Source organism: Pleurodeles waltl, chromosome 5 (genome assembly GCF_031143425.1).
Source record: "Pleurodeles waltl isolate 20211129_DDA chromosome 5, aPleWal1.hap1.20221129, whole genome shotgun sequence".
Classification (NCBI taxonomy): Eukaryota; Metazoa; Chordata; class Amphibia; order Caudata; family Salamandridae; genus Pleurodeles; species Pleurodeles waltl.
In genome coordinates this window covers 1,340,369,896-1,340,387,215 of record NC_090444.1, presented here as the reverse complement: position 1 = coordinate 1,340,387,215, position 17,320 = coordinate 1,340,369,896, and positions in this window count along the sequence as shown.

The window sequence follows — 17,320 nt, the reverse complement described above, 5'->3', positions numbered from 1 at the left end:
GGGTACCAAAACTACATGGTGAGGACCTTCCAATGAGGTTCCAAACATGTTTTCCTTACGTGCTTCTTGATCATGGCCCAGTCACCTGGATATACGTCATGACACAATTCCTGCTATGGCTGTACTGTAGCTTCTCCAATCTGATGAGACAAAGAATGAACCATGTCAGCCAGTCCATTGCAATGATCCAGCATCAAGCCATCCGTAATGTTCAGAAAGCACATTTGCAGGCACTGCTGGCAAGCTATGGCCCTTCTCATGATAATCTCATGATGGGACAATGCAGTCTTTCTGTCAGGTGTACTGTACATACTCATCAAGACAAGAGGCAATTGTCTGACCATTTCAGTGTTGTAGATGGACATACTTTCGTCAATCTGGACTTCAAACTTTGAGTAATCTGCTCCACAAGTCCTGAAGCCTCAGGTCTGTAGCTGCAATGCAATCTTTGCTCAACTTGTAATGCTGCACACAATATTGTTGGGCCCTCAATGTTGAAATTAGTTCTTTGTCTGATTCTAGAGTAGTTGGAAAGTAAAACACGGTATCAACTCCCTAAGTAACAGCTTTGCTACTGTGAGACTATCATTAGAACCCGGATGCCACCAGACGGCCCTAGCTCCAACACCCGCCACATGTAAACAACAAAGACTGTCTGTCTTGCATTGGAATGATTTTATTTACAAAATTGGCATTAAACATAGAGTTCAATTTAATTAAAATATACACCATAAAAATTATATCTTGTCAATTAAAAAATTCAATCAAGTCATAAATCTTGCTAACACCCACACATCTAAGGGATCCTTACATATCCCGAACTTCCGGTTGACTACACAGGTGAACCGTACCTCACCTGTATCTATCGGGGTGGTTCCCCACACCTCACCATCCCTTGTCCTCGTACTTCCGGGGTGTAATGGGGTGGCCAGGAGCAGGAGCCCCAAGCCCACCCCAGCGATCTGGGCTCCCTAACCCCCAAGCTGGTGTGTACATCTGCTGGTTGGTTCAGGACTGTAGGATCCTACCTCCGCTGTTATCCAGGGTACCCTGCATTGGGGACTCTCTGTTGCTTAGGATGACTTTAGTATCTCCTCTCCCGCCTACCTCTAATCCTAAAGCCAGGGGATAGGAGGGTGGGAAATTCTGTTCCAGGTCTCTGCCGCCCACGCTGCATCAACAAAAATGAACTTTGTAGCTTTTGTACAACCAGAGTTGTGAATTTGTAATTGTAGGAAAGTGCCACTGTTGGCATGGTTACCCCCCCACACTTTTTGCCTAGTGTGATTGAAAAAAAACTGCTAACCAGGCCCCAGCACCAGTGTTCATTCCCTAAAACTGTACCCTTGTTTCCACAATTAGCACAGCCCTGGCACACAGTCCAGTCCCTTGTGAAAAGGTACCCATGGTACCAAAGGCCCTGTGGCCAGGGAAGGTCTCTAAGGGCTGCAGCATGTATTATGCCACCCTAGGGGGACCTGCATATGCACACTGCCTTTCAGCTTGTGTGTGCTGGTGGTGAGAAAAAGGCAAAGTCGACAATGCATCCCCCTCAGGATGCCATGCACACAAAATACTGCCTGTGGCATAGGTAAGTCACCCCTCTAGCTGGCCTTACAGCCTTAAGGCAGGGTGCCCTATACCACAGGTGAGGGAATAGCTGCATGAGCAATATGCCCCTACAGTCTCTAAGTATATTCTTAGACAATGTAAGTACAGTGTGGCCATAATAAGTATATGGTCTGGGAGTTTGTCAAAACGAACTCCACAGCTCCATAACGGCTGCACTGAATACAGGGAAGTTTGGTATCAAACGTCTCAGAATAATAAACCCACACTGATGCCAGTGCTAGATTTATTAAAACATGCACACAGAGGGCATCTTAGAGATGCCCCCTGCATTTTACCCAATCCTTCAGTGCAAGACTGACTGGTCTGTGCCAGCATGCCACTGAGATGAGTTTCTGACCCCCTGGGGTGAGAGCCTTTGTGCTCTCTGAGGCCAGAAACAAAGCCTGCACTGGGTGGAGGTGCTTCACACCTCCCCCTGCAGGAACTGTAACACCTAGCAGTGAGCCTCAAAGGCTCAGGCATCGTGTTACAATGCCCCAGGGCACTCCAGCTAGTGGAGATGCCCACCTGTGGACACAGCCCCCACTTTTGGCAGAAAGTGCAGAGCAGATAATTAGAAAAACAAGGAGGAGTCACCTAGCAGCCAGGACAGCCCCTAAGGTGCCCTGAGCTGAGGTGACCCCTGCCTTTAGAAATCCTCCATCTTGGTTTTGAAGGATTCCCCCAATAGGAATAGGGATGTGCCCCATTCACCTCAGGGAGGAGGCACAAAGAGGGTGCATCCCCCTAGACCTAAAACACCCCCCTAAATTCAGTATTTAGGGGCGACCCTGAACCCAGGAAATCAGATTCCTGCAACCTACAACAACAAGAAGGACTGCTGACCTGAAAGCCCCGCAGAGACGACAACTGACTTGGCCCCAGCCCTACCGGCTTGTCTCCAGACTCTAAGAACCTGCACAGCGACACATCCAACAGGGACCAGCAACCTCTGAGGACTCAGGGGACTGCCCTGAACCCGAAGGACCAAGAAACTCCCAAGAACAGCAGCACTGTTAAAAAACTGCAACAACTTTGAAAATTTAAAGCAACTTTTAAAGAACTCTCTCTTCCCGCCGGAAGTGTGAGACTTCACACTCTGCCCCGACGCCCCCGGCTCGAGCTCCAGAGTACAAACACCACAGAGAGGACTCCCAAGCGACTAAGATGATGTGAGTACCCTGAGTCGACCCCCCTGCACCCTCACAGCGATGTCTGGAAAGAGGATCCACAGGCTTCCCCTGACCGCGACTGCCTGTTAACAAGAAACCCAACGCCTGGACCAAGCACTGCACCCGCAGCCCCCAGGACCGAGGGGAACCACCTTCCAGTGCAGGAGTGACCAGCAGGTGGCCCTCATCCTAGCCCAGTCGGTGGCTGGCCCGAGAAGCCCCCCTGTGCCCTGCCTGCATCGCCTAAGTGACCCCGGGTCCCTCCATTGCTTTCTATAGCAAACCTGACATCTACTTTGCACACTGCACCCAGCCACTCCTGTGCCGCTGAGGGTGTGTTTTGTGTGCCTGTTTGTGTCCCCCCCAGTGCTCTACAAAACCCCTCTGGTCTGCTCCCTGATGACGCAGGTACTTACCTATTAGCAGACTGGAACCGGAGCACCCCTGTTCTTCATGGGCGCCTATGTGTTTTGGGCCCTCCTTTGACCTCTGCACCTGACCAGCCCTGTGTTGCTGGTGTGGTGGTTTTGGGGTTGCCTTGAGCCCCCAACGGTGGGCTGCCTATGCCCAGGAGACTGACTGTGGAAGTGTTTACTTACCTGAGAAACGTAACCAAACTTACCTCCCCAGGAACTGTTGATTTTTGCACAGTGTTGACTTTTAAAATAGCTTATTGCCATTTTAACCTAAACTGTGTGTATTACTGTTTTAAATAAAAGTTCTATACTTACCTGTGTGAAGTACCTTGCATTTTATGTACTTACCTCAAATCTTGAATCTTGTGGTTCTAAAATAAATTAAGAAAATATATATTTTCTATATATAAACTATTGGCCTGGATTAAGTCTTTTAGTGTGTGTTCCTCATTTATTGCCTGTGTGTGTACAACAGCCTACTGCTCAACCACATTACCACAAAATAGAGCATTAGTATTATCTAATTTTGCCACTATCAACCTCTAAGGGGAACCCTTGGACTCTGTGTACACTATCTCTCACTTTGAGATAGTATATACAGAGCCAACTTCCTACAGGGCCAATCTCTTGCTGTTCTATTATCGGGGCTTGTGGTACCTACATCTGCTATCCTGGGGACACATTCACATTTTTTACTCAGGGTTGAACTTGAATTTGAACTCGAATTTGATTATTGCCTTGCATCTGAACAACTCTAGCATTCTACACTTGATTATTCAAAACCTGAACATCAAGAACTCCTTCACTTTGATCTACCTGGACAACACATCCTCTGGACAACATTCATCACCTGCTGTGGTACTTCTTGCGTACCGCTAGTGTTCACTATCATCTGCGGAATTTGATTAGCTCTCTGTGCACCTTTCATTTGCATGACCATTACCTTTCCCTTCAATTTCTTCTGCTTTAATTCCAGTTCATCACTGCAATACTTTGCATAATGCAGGATCTCCACAATCGCTTCAGTCTAGCAACAAATCAGATGTTGCTGAATCAATTTGCTTATGTATTGCTTCAACCCATGCACAAACCTCAACACAAAATGACCCATATCTTCAGCTTCCACAGTTTTAGTACCACTATGCTGTTTGAAAACTTACACCAATCTTTCATAATACCCATGAATCGACTCTTTTGATTCCTGAGCTGTTCAATCAATTTTCTGCCAATCAATAACTTTTTTCAAGAATTCAATCACCTTGTAATACTTTTTCATCACCTCTTCAGATGGCGCACCTGTTATCGGATCTCTTCGAGGTTCACTATCAGTCCAATCAACGTGCACGGTGCATGCAGCCCACAAATCAGTCGGAACCACAATATCAAACAATGTATTCAAATCTTCCCACAGGCATTTTGAAAGTTTCACAAATCTCTTTGTTTGCTTATACCATTCCAGAGGCTTTTCTCTCAATCTGGGTTAATCATTGGTGAATGACAATATATCACTCCAACTACAGTGTACATGGTCATAACCTCCACCTGGTATTTATCTCATGGGCGTCATTTTCACATTGCCCTTGGCTTGATTTGCACCTGCGAGAGGCACATTTGACTTTGCTTTCATCTGATCTTATTTCTTCACCTATCTATAGCCCCACTTATCTAATGCTCCCCATTTCTGATTTCAGATAATCAGTCCCTCAGTGTGCAATTTTGTTCCTGGAGATCTCTAGTTATCTATGTACTTTGTGCTGAACTCTAATCTGTAACTCCTCTTTAAAGGCTTTGAGTTTTCTATATCCACATCACATTTCTCAGCCACTTCAGCTAATCACTCATAAGCCTATCCTGTCATTTGGTAAATTTTTTGCAGATGAACTATTGTTCATCTTCTTTGTAAGTTTCCAATTAAGCTGTGTCTATCGGTCTTAAAATCATTTCATTTAATTCCAATTTCAATCTTGGCACATTTACTGATCTATCTCTCCTGGGTGTTTTTTCTGTTCTTGTATTGCAATTTGTTACACCAGTTGCACCTTGAGGACTCAAGTTATTTAACCAAACAGCTGTGCTGTGAAACCTTGCAAAACTGATATTATTTCTCTGTGGTACTTCTGCTGTTACTTGTCCTATATTCTGCTGATTTGGCATATTAAAAGATACTCCCCCTTTAAGGGTGCTGCAATGTATATTCATCTATGATTAGGTCTTTGCATGAAATAAATTGGGCTTCCCTGAAGAAACCTCACATCAGGAATAAGTCTTGCTTGCTTTAACATCGGGTTAGGCTCTTCAACTCGAGTAGGGGGTCAAAGGTTGAACAAAAGAAGCTGTTTCTCCATTTCTAAATTGTTTGAATAAACTGTTCTCTGCACACCAATTGGTAACATGCCAGCAGATGTAACTGGTGTATCAGGAACAGTCAGGACGTTTATGGAATGGGCATTACTTCCAGATGTACCTGAAGCAGACAAGGAAACAACTGGACCTATAGTTATGGTGTTAATATATCAGGACCCATAATATTTGTCTGATTCTGGGAGATTGTCATCCCTGCACTCCGTCCTATTAAAACAGCACTTAAAAGTTGTCCTGTTTGGCTCAGGGAAAGATTTGGCATTGACTGAACTGAACTAAATATTGACACAGGTTGATGCGGGGTACAGTTCTGCACAGGTGGATTCACATAAAGTGACTGCACTATCTGGCTCACATTAGGATCTGGCACAACTTGATTTACAACTGGACTTGGTACAGACTGAACTATATTAACAGTTGAAAGTAGTGGATACACTACATGAACTTGTGTCACTGAAGTTAAAGGTGTCCTTGGTACTATCTGATTCGTGGTCCTTGCAGCTGGAGCAGTTGGCACATTCGGGGTTACAATTTGTGCTGCTTCACTTCTCGCTCCTACCTCAACTAAGTGATATGGAGGCAGACAATTCATCAGGATCTGATTTATAAACTCATCATCTGAATCACTGACATACATTACTGTCTTTTTATTCTCGACTTCTGTTGTCTGTTCTGCCTTTTCTGTATTCCTTCTAGTCTTAAGTTTAGTGTTTTCACCCTTGTCATTTAAAATAGCTGGAAACACTCTGACATCTTCAATCACATTTGCTCTCCACATTTTCTATTCTGCATCTGTAGTGCTTTCCTCTTATCTAGTTTCTAAGCACTAACATAACACAACAGAAATGCACTTGTGAGGTCAAAGAAGACTTTTATTGTTGTTAATTCTTCCCCAACCCCAATTTTTATGTATGACGAATTAGTAGCTTTCAAGTCCGCGTTAATCAAACAAAATATATCAGTTTGCAATATACACAGCAGGTTATATTTATAAGATATTGAATGCAAAGCAAAACAAATACTTCACCGTGTGGGAACTATTCACAGCTTCATCTTTCTAAGGTCTGCAAGCTGAGGACCCCTGTCAGCCGCGAGAAAGAGAGATTCATCTACCCACACGGGATTGCTGGCAGCTGGCGCCAAGCTCCAGCACGAGGTCCGGCAGATTCGAATCTGACCCTCTGCAGCCTGTTACATTCGTTACAAAGGTGTGCCCCCTCCTCTCAGACCTGGGAAACTGAGCAAGCCTTTTGGAGACTGGCCAGGTCTCCAAGACTACTCCTGTTCCCAAGCTCAAGCGAAGAAAAAACAACACCCATGTACTCTCTCTTATCATGTCTAGTCTACTGTGAGAAAAACATCTTGGTTCTCTGGTGCAAAAACACAGCTTGGAAAAATACAGCTTGGATTCTCAACTGCAATGTCTAACTCCACGTTAAAGGCAATAGGCAGCTAACCTAAGTATCAAATGCAATGTCATGTTAAAGGCAATAGGCAGCTAACCTAAATATCAAATGCAATGTCTAGTGTCATGTCAAAGCCAATAGGCAGCCAAGCTGAATACAAAATGCAATATATGATATCATGTCAAAGCCAATAGGCAGCGGAGCTGAATACAAAATGTAATATATGATATCATGTCAAAGCCAATAGGCAGAATATCTAATAGCATGTCAAAGTCAATAGGCAGCTAAACTGAATACATCATGTCAAAGTCAATAGGCGGCTAGACTGGATACAGCATGTCAAAGCCAATAGGCAGAATACAGAATGTAATGGCTAATGCAATGTCAAAGCCCATAGGCGGCTCAACTGAATACAGAAAGTAATGGCTAATGCCATGTCAAAGCCAATAGGCGGCTAAACTGAACAAAACATACCATGTGCTACTGGTGAACATTGAGCAACTAATATGCGCAGTGGTGAAACACAAAGTCATTGGTCAAAACAAACTTTATCAATTGGCAGTACATTCCGCCCTTTGACCAATGAATTTTTGTTTCACATATCTCTTGTTTCAAACAAAAACAAAAAACATCGGCACAAAACAAAAAAAAACATTATCAGCAAGTCAAAGCAATCCCTGTAAAGCAATAGAAGTGAATTAACACATTGATCTCATAACCTTTCACATCAGATACATCTACATAAAAAAGACTGGGCAATTTTTATACTCTGAATGAGTCTCTAATTCAACAGTGTTAGCAATTTGATGTGGCATGAGTTCTGCTCATGTAAAGAGGCACGGTCCACCTGAAAGGTTTGCTGGAAGATAAGCAAAAGTCAGAGTTCCATACGAGAAGGGAAAAAAAAAAAAAACACAGCTTAGTTCTGGTGGAAGAATGCAATCAAACAAGTTGAACTTGAACTGAAGGCGCAGTTTGCGCAAATGGATCCATGGTGCTGGCACTTTACTCAGCCAGGTTCAGGTTGGGGATTCGGTCCCTTCCCCGACCCCACACGCACACACCGGAAGGGGGACCACACAGCACACTCAGGGACAGTGGCGAAACGTGGTAGGATCTGCAAAAGAAACAAGTATGACTTTTCTTGCAAATAACATTTTTCATTTAAACTGCACCCTTCCTCTTTCTTTCCCTGTTTTATAATCAGCAGGACGTTTTTGGGGCCCTTTGTTATATTCTCTGCAGGTTCTGGAGGATCACTTAGGGCTTCAGCCCACACATCAGCACTGAGGTTTTTATCTGCTGCGCCACAGCTTCCCTTTTCTTGCACTGTCAGAAGGGCTGGGGCAGACTCCTTCTTTACCAAACCTCCATTCACTGCACTTTTGCCAATTTGGGCCATTCTGTCTCCAATTTGTATGAATTAATCAGATTCTTTTCTAGGTATCAGCATAATTTCGATTTTTCCTTGGTAATTTGCAACAATCACTCTCCCTAAAACTTGATCAATTTGCCATTTCTGTTCTGGTGACTTTCCTCTCCCCAACTGCTCTGTGACTGCTTGCATGACAGATTGTTTTTGTGCGTGCTGCACAGTTTTTATCAAAACTAGGGGAATGTGCATCTCTCTCATCTCTGCCCACCCGTAAGTGGCCTTTTCTCTCAGCTGTTCACATTTCTGGGGCACCCACTTAGCCATCCCCACTAAGGCAGAATTCTGGGTGAACACTTCTCTCTCTGAATTTTTCTCATTAACATCTGCAAGGTAATTGAACCAGTTAGGTGCTAAAACATTAGCAATGAACCAAAAATCAGCGTAAAAATGACACATCTCACGTAGCTCTTGCTTTAAAATCTGACACACATTATACAACGCTGTTCCTTCTACGGTGCCAGAAAACAACATTTCAGTCAATGAATCATTAGTAAAACAAACATGCTTTTTATCTTCAGTGGACACGAATTCAAATGGTGCACACAATTTCACCGGTAATTCTTTTATCTGTGGTACTCTAGCCCTGTCTTGCAAGTACCAGATCCATTGTATGATTCTAGCTAGGGGCACTATTTTCTTTCCTTGTTCTTGAGTTACATGTACATAAGTATTTCCTTCTTGCACTGCGCAGAAACCTAAAGTCTGCATTATTTCATTTGCCAAATCACAAGAGCGCAGCTGCATATAATTTTTCACAGTGACCATATACAAAAGTGTTAGGATTTCTCTCAAATGAGGGCTATTCTTTTTCCAAAAATCAAACAAGCTAATGAAACTTGGGGTGTCTTGCTCTAAAATCCTTCATTTTACTTGTGCTCTCTCGTCCCTGTTATCAGCTAAGGAATGCATTTTGGCTGCCAAAAACCCTGGCTCACACGAAAACTCAGTGCAGCTCGGAGCTGTCTTAACCCCCTCATTACTGGAATGGGACAAGAAAGATTCTTCAAAAACAGCCCTTTTATAACTTTCAGTCGGGCTAATTTGCTCACGTAAATTCCTATTTTCATGTTCCAACTTCCTACATTTCTCCTGCATTTCTCTGTAAGCAGATAAAGGTATCCAGACCTTTCTGTCATCATTACTTCCAAAACACACGTTTTCTACACATGCATTTTCTTCTGTAATTCCCCAAACAGAAAACAATTCACAGTTGTTCTTAGCACCATCAGGCAGTTTAACAACACATGACATGGTCTGCCGTGCTACTGTGATTCTCCAAACAACAAACAATTCACAGTTTTTCGTAGCACCATCAGGCAGTTTAACAACACATGACATGGTCTGCCGTGCTACTGTGATTCTCCAAACAACAAAAAACTATTTCTGTAACTCTCCAAACAACAAAAAAACTATTACACTTTTAAAGTGTGCACTTAGAAATCTACTAACTCGTCAAACCCCTTCTTAATCACCTCTTAATGACCGACCCCACGACTCCTGGTACCAATTGTAGTGCTTTCCTCTTATCTAGTTTCTAAGCACTAACATAACACAACAGAAATGCACTTGTGAGGTCAAAGAAGACTTTTATTGTTGTTAATTCTTCCCCAACCCCAATTTTTATGTATGACGAATTAGTAGCTTTCAAGTCCGCGTTAATCAAACAAAATATATCAGTTTGCAATATACACAGCAGGTTATATTTATAAGATATTGAATGCAAAGCAAAACAAATACTTCACCGTGTGGAAACTATTCACAGCTTCATCTTTCTAAGGTCTGCAAGCTGAGGACCCCTGTCAGCCGCGAGAAAGAGAGATTCATCTACCCACACGGGATTGCTGGCAGCTGGCGCCAAGCTCCAGCACGAGGTCCGGCAGATTAGAATCTGACCCTCTGCAGCCTGTTACATTCGTTACAAAGGTGTGCCCCCTCCTCTCAGACCTGGGAAACTGAGCAAGCCTTTTGGAGACTGGCCAGGTCCCCAAGACTACTCCTGTTCCCAAGCTCAAGCGAAGAAAAAACAACACCCATGTACTCTCTCTTATCATGTCTAGTCTACTGTGAGAAAAACATCTTGGTTCTCTGGTGCAAAAACACAGCTTGGAAAAATACAGCTTGGATTCTCAACTGCAATGTCTAACTCCACGTTAAAGGCAATAGGCAGCTAACCTAAGTATCAAATGCAATGTCATGTTAAAGGCAATAGGCAGCTAACCTAAATATCAAATGCAATGTCTAGTGTCATGTCAAAGCCAATAGGCAGCCAAGCTGAATACAAAATGCAATATATGATATCATGTCAAAGCCAATAGGCAGCGGAGCTGAATACAAAATGTAATATATGATATCATGTCAAAGCCAATAGGCAGAATATCTAATAGCATGTCAAAGTCAATAGGCAGCTAAACTGAATACATCATGTCAAAGTCAATAGGCGGCTAGACTGGATACAGCATGTCAAAGCCAATAGGCAGAATACAGAATGTAATGGCTAATGCAATGTCAAAGCCCATAGGCGGCTCAACTGAATACAGAAAGAAATGGCTAATGCCATGTCAAAGCCAATAGGCGGCTAAACTGAACAAAACATACCATGTGCTACTGGTGAACATTGAGCAACTAATATGCGCAGTGGTGAAACACAAAGTCATTGGTCAAAACAAAATTTATCAAATGGCAGTACAGCATCTCATCTAGCCTCTGAAAGTGTCTTAATTGCTTTCTGCATTTTGTTCTCATACTAGGTTGTCATTTTCTCCTGTGCTACAAGTTTCCAAAGACTAAGGGCTTCAAACTGTGTGGGTTTTGGAGGTGGTTTCATGTCATACATCACTCGCCTCAAATTGTCTAAAATTCTTTAATTAAATGTTCCACAACGGGGAAATGCTAAGGTACCTTCTTTCTCAGTTATCTTGCAACACTGCTCAAGTCATACACAAACATGAAATCCTTTGACAGATTTGAGCTGAAGTTCACTCGAGTGGGACTTCTATACCTTCTCTAACTGGAATGAACGCAACTCCTCTTAACACACACTTTAATGCTTTGAAGAATTGGATTTTCAGTCAAATTCAGTTAATTATAATACTTTTCAATCAAATCAGTAAGTAACTGCATTCCCAAAATCCTTTTTTTGCAATGTTCTCCACCAATAGCAACACAGCTCTGTCCACCAATACCAGCGCGGCTTCACACAAACGACCAGTACCAGAGCTGCACAGAATGACGCCAAACTCACTTGTTTCAGCAATGCGTCACTTCGGAATTGTCTCTCACAAAATCGCTGACATGCTCCAAATGCAAAATATCGCGAGCAAAAACCAACAACCTGTCTGCACACTATGGGTAGGAACTCAAATGCTTCAAAGCTGTACAGAGATATGTTTTCAGGCTGGACCTTTCACAATTACACAAGGAGTAAACCTTGAGCAGCAATTCTCACTCCGGGTGATACAGATCCTCAATGTGCACTCAGGATTCACTTAAAACCAACCATTAACTCACACTCACTAAAAGAAAAACTATTGGCCCTCTCAACGATATCACATGACAGCTACCGCACTGCAGACAATAAATTAACGAAGTGTCTTCTACAGTGTTGCGTTATGCTTGGATCTTAGGCCACGACGGACCCATCAAGAACACAAAAACTGAAGACATGTATTAGCAAAAAACGTCACAATCACTTTGAGTATGATGACTTAGCAAAACACTTCACAACATCACACTTTATGCAAACTTTCAGGCCAAAGCAATGCAAGCACAAAACCCTATTAATACTCACACATCTGTCACTTGTAGGCATGACACTGGCACTTCATCAGTCTTCGGAACAAACCATGCAACAGAATTTGAGTGGACAATTTGTGGCCTGGGCAATCACATGGGGTTGATCCCTAACTCTCTAATACTACACTTGATTTATTCTCCCCCCCTTTGGGACAAACCATAACTCTGCTACCAGATCTGCTGAAGCACTTTGGGTCATATTTCTTGCACGCTTTACTGCCTCCCACCACCACTATGTGTGCACCGTATTTAAAATACGGTGCACCATGGCGCAGGGTAGGGGGAAATAGCATCATTTTTTATGATGTTATTGATGTACTCTGCAGGAGTAATGCCAACATTTTGGTGCTACTCCTGCAGAGTACAGGGGGGCCCATTGTAAACAACAGTGTGCCCCCTTTTACCGCCTGCTCTGAGAAGGCATTAAAAGTGCTGGAAAAATTGACGCAGGGAAATCTGATAGGTTTTCTTGTGCCATTCTTCCACCCCCACTAATGGGGGAACACAATCTTTGCATACATTATGCATGGCATAGGCATAATATAGCGCAAAGGGTTTCAAAGTGGCGCAATGCATGCATTGCGCCACTCTGTAACTATGGAGCAGTGATTTTGGCCTCGTTGGGCCACATTAGCGTAAAAAATAATGACGCTAATGTGGTGCAAGGTAGTGCTAGGAGGTCATAAATATGCTCCTTTATTCCTTCACAGGAATCAATGCCCTTTGAGGTTGAGATCGAATTGATGGATCTTTGGGCCCTGCAACAGGGTATGGTAGAACCACTAACACAATTTCATAGAACCCCAAATAAATTACACACCATGACCAATGGGACCATGAAAAGAAACCTCCAGTCAGGGAATAGGGTTAAGGTACTTATTACAAACACAAGCTCAAAGTCATGTAGATAATGTGCAGGACCAGATTATAAGGTACATAATCACCATGGGTTGCCCAAGATGACAAAATAAATTCAGATGGAATAATATTAACAAAACTAGACATTCAAGAAGGATAATACATATCATCTGAGATACAGAAATGAAGCATTGCTCAGGAATATCAATCATCAGTCAATTCAATTTAGCAGAGTTGCAATTTAGCTAGGCACTGGGTTAACTCTAGAGTTGGCCAAATCAGGGAAAAATATGTGGGGTGGAAAAAAGGCAAAAGACAAAAAGTACAAGGAGGGCAAATAGAATTATGAAAAAGATAATCTCGGACTCCAAGCTACTAGCTAAGGTGGGCAAAAGATAGGTTAAAAGAGAAAGTGTCGCTATATCAGAAGCTCAATCAAGTCTTCTGTAGGGGGGAAAAGAAAATCTCTAAGTCTCAGTGAGGCATCTCAAAGGGTCAAAGCAAGAGAGGTAGATACCTCTCCAAGGTCACAGACAGTTAATCCACAAACAGGCAGAGTCATAGAAATGGTATATGCAAGAAAATGCTCACTTTGTAAAAGTGGCATTTTCAAACACACAATCTTAAAATCAACTTCACTAAAAGTTGCAATTTTAAATTTTGAGCTCAGAGACCCCAAACTCCACATGTCCATCCGCTTCCAAAGGGAATCTACACTTTAATCAGAGTTAAAGGTAGCCCCCATGTTAACCTATGAGAGGGACCGGCCTTGCAACAGTGAAAAACAAATTTAGCAATATTTCATTGTCAGGACATATAAAACACATTACTATGGCCCTCATTAGAACCCTGGCGGTCGGTGTAGAAGTGGCGGTAATACCGCCAACAGGCCGGCGGAATAACAATTTAATTAAAAGCATGGCCGTTACCGCCATGCCAAACCGCCACGTCTACACTCCGACCGTCAGGGTGGTAACGACCGCTGGGCTGGAGAATTCGGTCTCCAGCCCGGCGGGCGTCACAAAATCCATGGCAGTAGGCACTATCAGTGCCAGGGAATTTGTTCCTTGGCACTGATAGGGGTCTCCACCTCCCCCTTCCCCCTCCCCAGTGTCCTCCCCCCAAACCCACGACCCCCCTACCACCCCTAAAGGTGGCAGGACCCCCCTCCCCCACCCTCTTATGCCCCCGAAAAAAAACATTGACACACACCTCTCACCCCCTAAACGCAGGCTCACACAACTACTAGACATACACGCAGACATACACGCACACATGCACACAGACATATATGCACACATTTCCCATACACACAACACCCCCCGCATGCATACACACACTCACACACCCCCTCTTCACACTCACACACACCCCCTCCCCTAACCGACGATCACCTTACCTTGTCCGGTGATCCTCCGGGAGGGAACGTGATCCATGGGGGCTGCTCTGCCACCAGCACGCCGTCACCAGATTACCGCCACGCCGAATCCTGGGTTGTGATTCGGTGGGTGGTGTTCTGATGACGTGGCGGTGGAGGTGGAGTAGCCTCCACTTCACCGCCTGCCACCAGTATGGCTGCTGGTGGCTTTCCGTCCGAAAAAGGGCAGAGGACTGCCAGCAGTCATAATACTCTGGGCGGAAGACAACCTGCACTGGCGGTCTTCAGCCCGGCAGTACCTCGGCGGTCTTGGAAAAAGACCGCTGAGGTCCGAATGAGGGCCTATATGTCCTACCTTAATCATACACTGCACCCTGCCCTTGGGGCTACCTAAGGCCTACCTTAGGGGTTCCTTACATGTAAGAAAATGGAAGGTTTGGGCCTGGCAAGTGGGTACACTTGCCAAGTCGAATTTACAGTTTAAAACTGCACACACAGACACTGCAGTGGCAGGTCTGAGACATGATTACAGAGCTACTTATGTGGGTGGCACAACCAGTGCTGCAGGCCCACTAGTAGCATTTGATTTACAGGCCCTGGGCACCTCTAGTGCACTGTACTAGGGACTTACTAATAAATAAATATGCCAATCATGGATAAGGCAATTACATACACATTTTGTAAAGGAGCACTTGCACTTTAGCACTGGTTAGCAGTGGTAAATTTCCAGGAGTAACAAAAACAGCAAAATCAGAGTCCACCACACAACAACAAGCTGGGAAACAGAGGCAAAAAGTTAAGGGAGACCACATCAAGGATGAAAAGTCTAACAAAGGGGGATCATCCAGTAGAAATTGATCACAGTGCTCCAAACTGCAACATCCATAAATCTTCCCAGGTCTGTCATGGGAACATCTTCCATCCATTTGGCTCCGTGCAAGTCTGAAACAATTGCATACAAAAGTAGTCAATGTTCCACAATGTACTACATTCCAGGACATTATTGCAAAACCCTCTACATCTAAAACAGTAGTGGTCTATTATCAAAGGTTTGTCTTCTCATGGGAATGAAGTCTGAAAGAAAAGCTCACGTTAAGGAATGAATCAGCATTTCCTGCACAGTCACGAAATACAAGCTTAACAGGCCTCACTTAGGCTGACGCAAGGAAATTATAGCAAATACAATAATTAATGTGTTTTAATAAACACATCTTAATGTGCAAACTTATGAACTCATCATTAATAATTCTTCATTAATTTGAGTGTTACATTTACTTTAAACGGAAAAGGGCTCAATATATTTTAATATAATGGGGAACTACATTTCTTCCATTTTTGCATGCATATTTTAATTAATTAATCATTAGAAATTCAATATTATTTCAATACATTCCAGTAGTCTAGAGTCTACATTACATCATAGTATCAGACTGATTTAATTCAAATACCACCTATGTTAAACTCTACATTATAAACAAATACACATTAATAAAGATGTGTCAGTGAAATTCTACATTCAAACCATTCGTACTTTGATTAACATAAGGCATAACTGTTACATATTGATGACTTTTGTGACATGGGGGGCACCACTAAAATCTCGACTACATCAATACTGACTATTCCCCAGAGCATGCAGCAAACAATCATTACAAACCTATATTTCCGTGCATATTATGCAAATCAATACCAGATGTAAGTCTGGCTTGCAAGTACAGCTATCGCCAGGCCTTATGTGTCCAACAATAAAAGAGCTTTCAGGAGTACTACATCAAGAGAGTTGGTTCCGTTAGGGTTGGACTGGAGACCCAAAAACAGCCCTGGCTAAAAGCGGCCTGCTTCCTTCACCTCCTTGAGCCATTGCTCACTTCCCATCTATCCATTCTCTTTCTCCTCCTTTCTTTCTCTCTTCTCCCTCTCTGATCACTTTTTGTCTACTTTACCCGTTACTCTCTCTCTTTCTGTCTCTCTCTTGATCCCTCCATGTGCCTGCTGCAAGTTACTCTGGGATATGGGGAAAGTGACAGAGGTATCAAGAGTGGCCCTGCACTTTCAAAACTAGCCTCAAACGGCTCCAGCCCACCAGGAAACTGGCCAGTGGCAAAAAATCCTGTCCAAGGAAGAACACATTACGTCCTCCCTACCATAACTTGCCACACAACAGTATCTGGTCCTGGGCAGATAACTAAGGGCCATATTTACAAGCGGCTTGTGCCACAGGTGCATCACTTTTTTTGATGCACCGATGGCTCAGGCTGCAGACCCATATCTACAAGGCAACGCAAAGTCACTGCGTTGCACATTCTAAGGATGCTGGGCAGGGGCCCCCCTTGGGCCCCTGCACTGTGTTTCACCAGCTCTTCCATGGGGGATCCCTGCCATGAAAAGGCTGGCGGAAACAGGAGTCGTGCTCAGCATGGCAGTGCTGAGTTTAGCGCCGCCGTGGCTGTCCACGAGTCTGGCCACCATCACCCTGTCAGGAACTTTGTTCCCACGGAGACGGTGGTCTTACCACCAGGGTCGCAATGTAGCAGTCAGACCGCCTGAAGTGCTGCGGTCTGACTGTCACCATAAGTGTGGTGGTCCTAGAACCGCCAGATTCACAGTGAGGTCCTATGTTTCTTTTCAGAGAAAAATATCCTTTAAAGTATAGTTTTTTTCCTAATTTCCCCAAAAATGTACCATCTTCAAATGGCAAACCGACTTGCTTAACATCCTCACTCTCACACATGACCACCCTGAAAATTCACTGCCGGATATATATCTCTTACAAGTGGCAGATCTTTTACTCACCAGGATACCATCACTGTCTCTTAGCACTTAATCAATCAAATTAATTTGGTCTATAGGATTAGCATCCTTTTTGGGGGTGGCAGTAAGAGAGAAGGGGG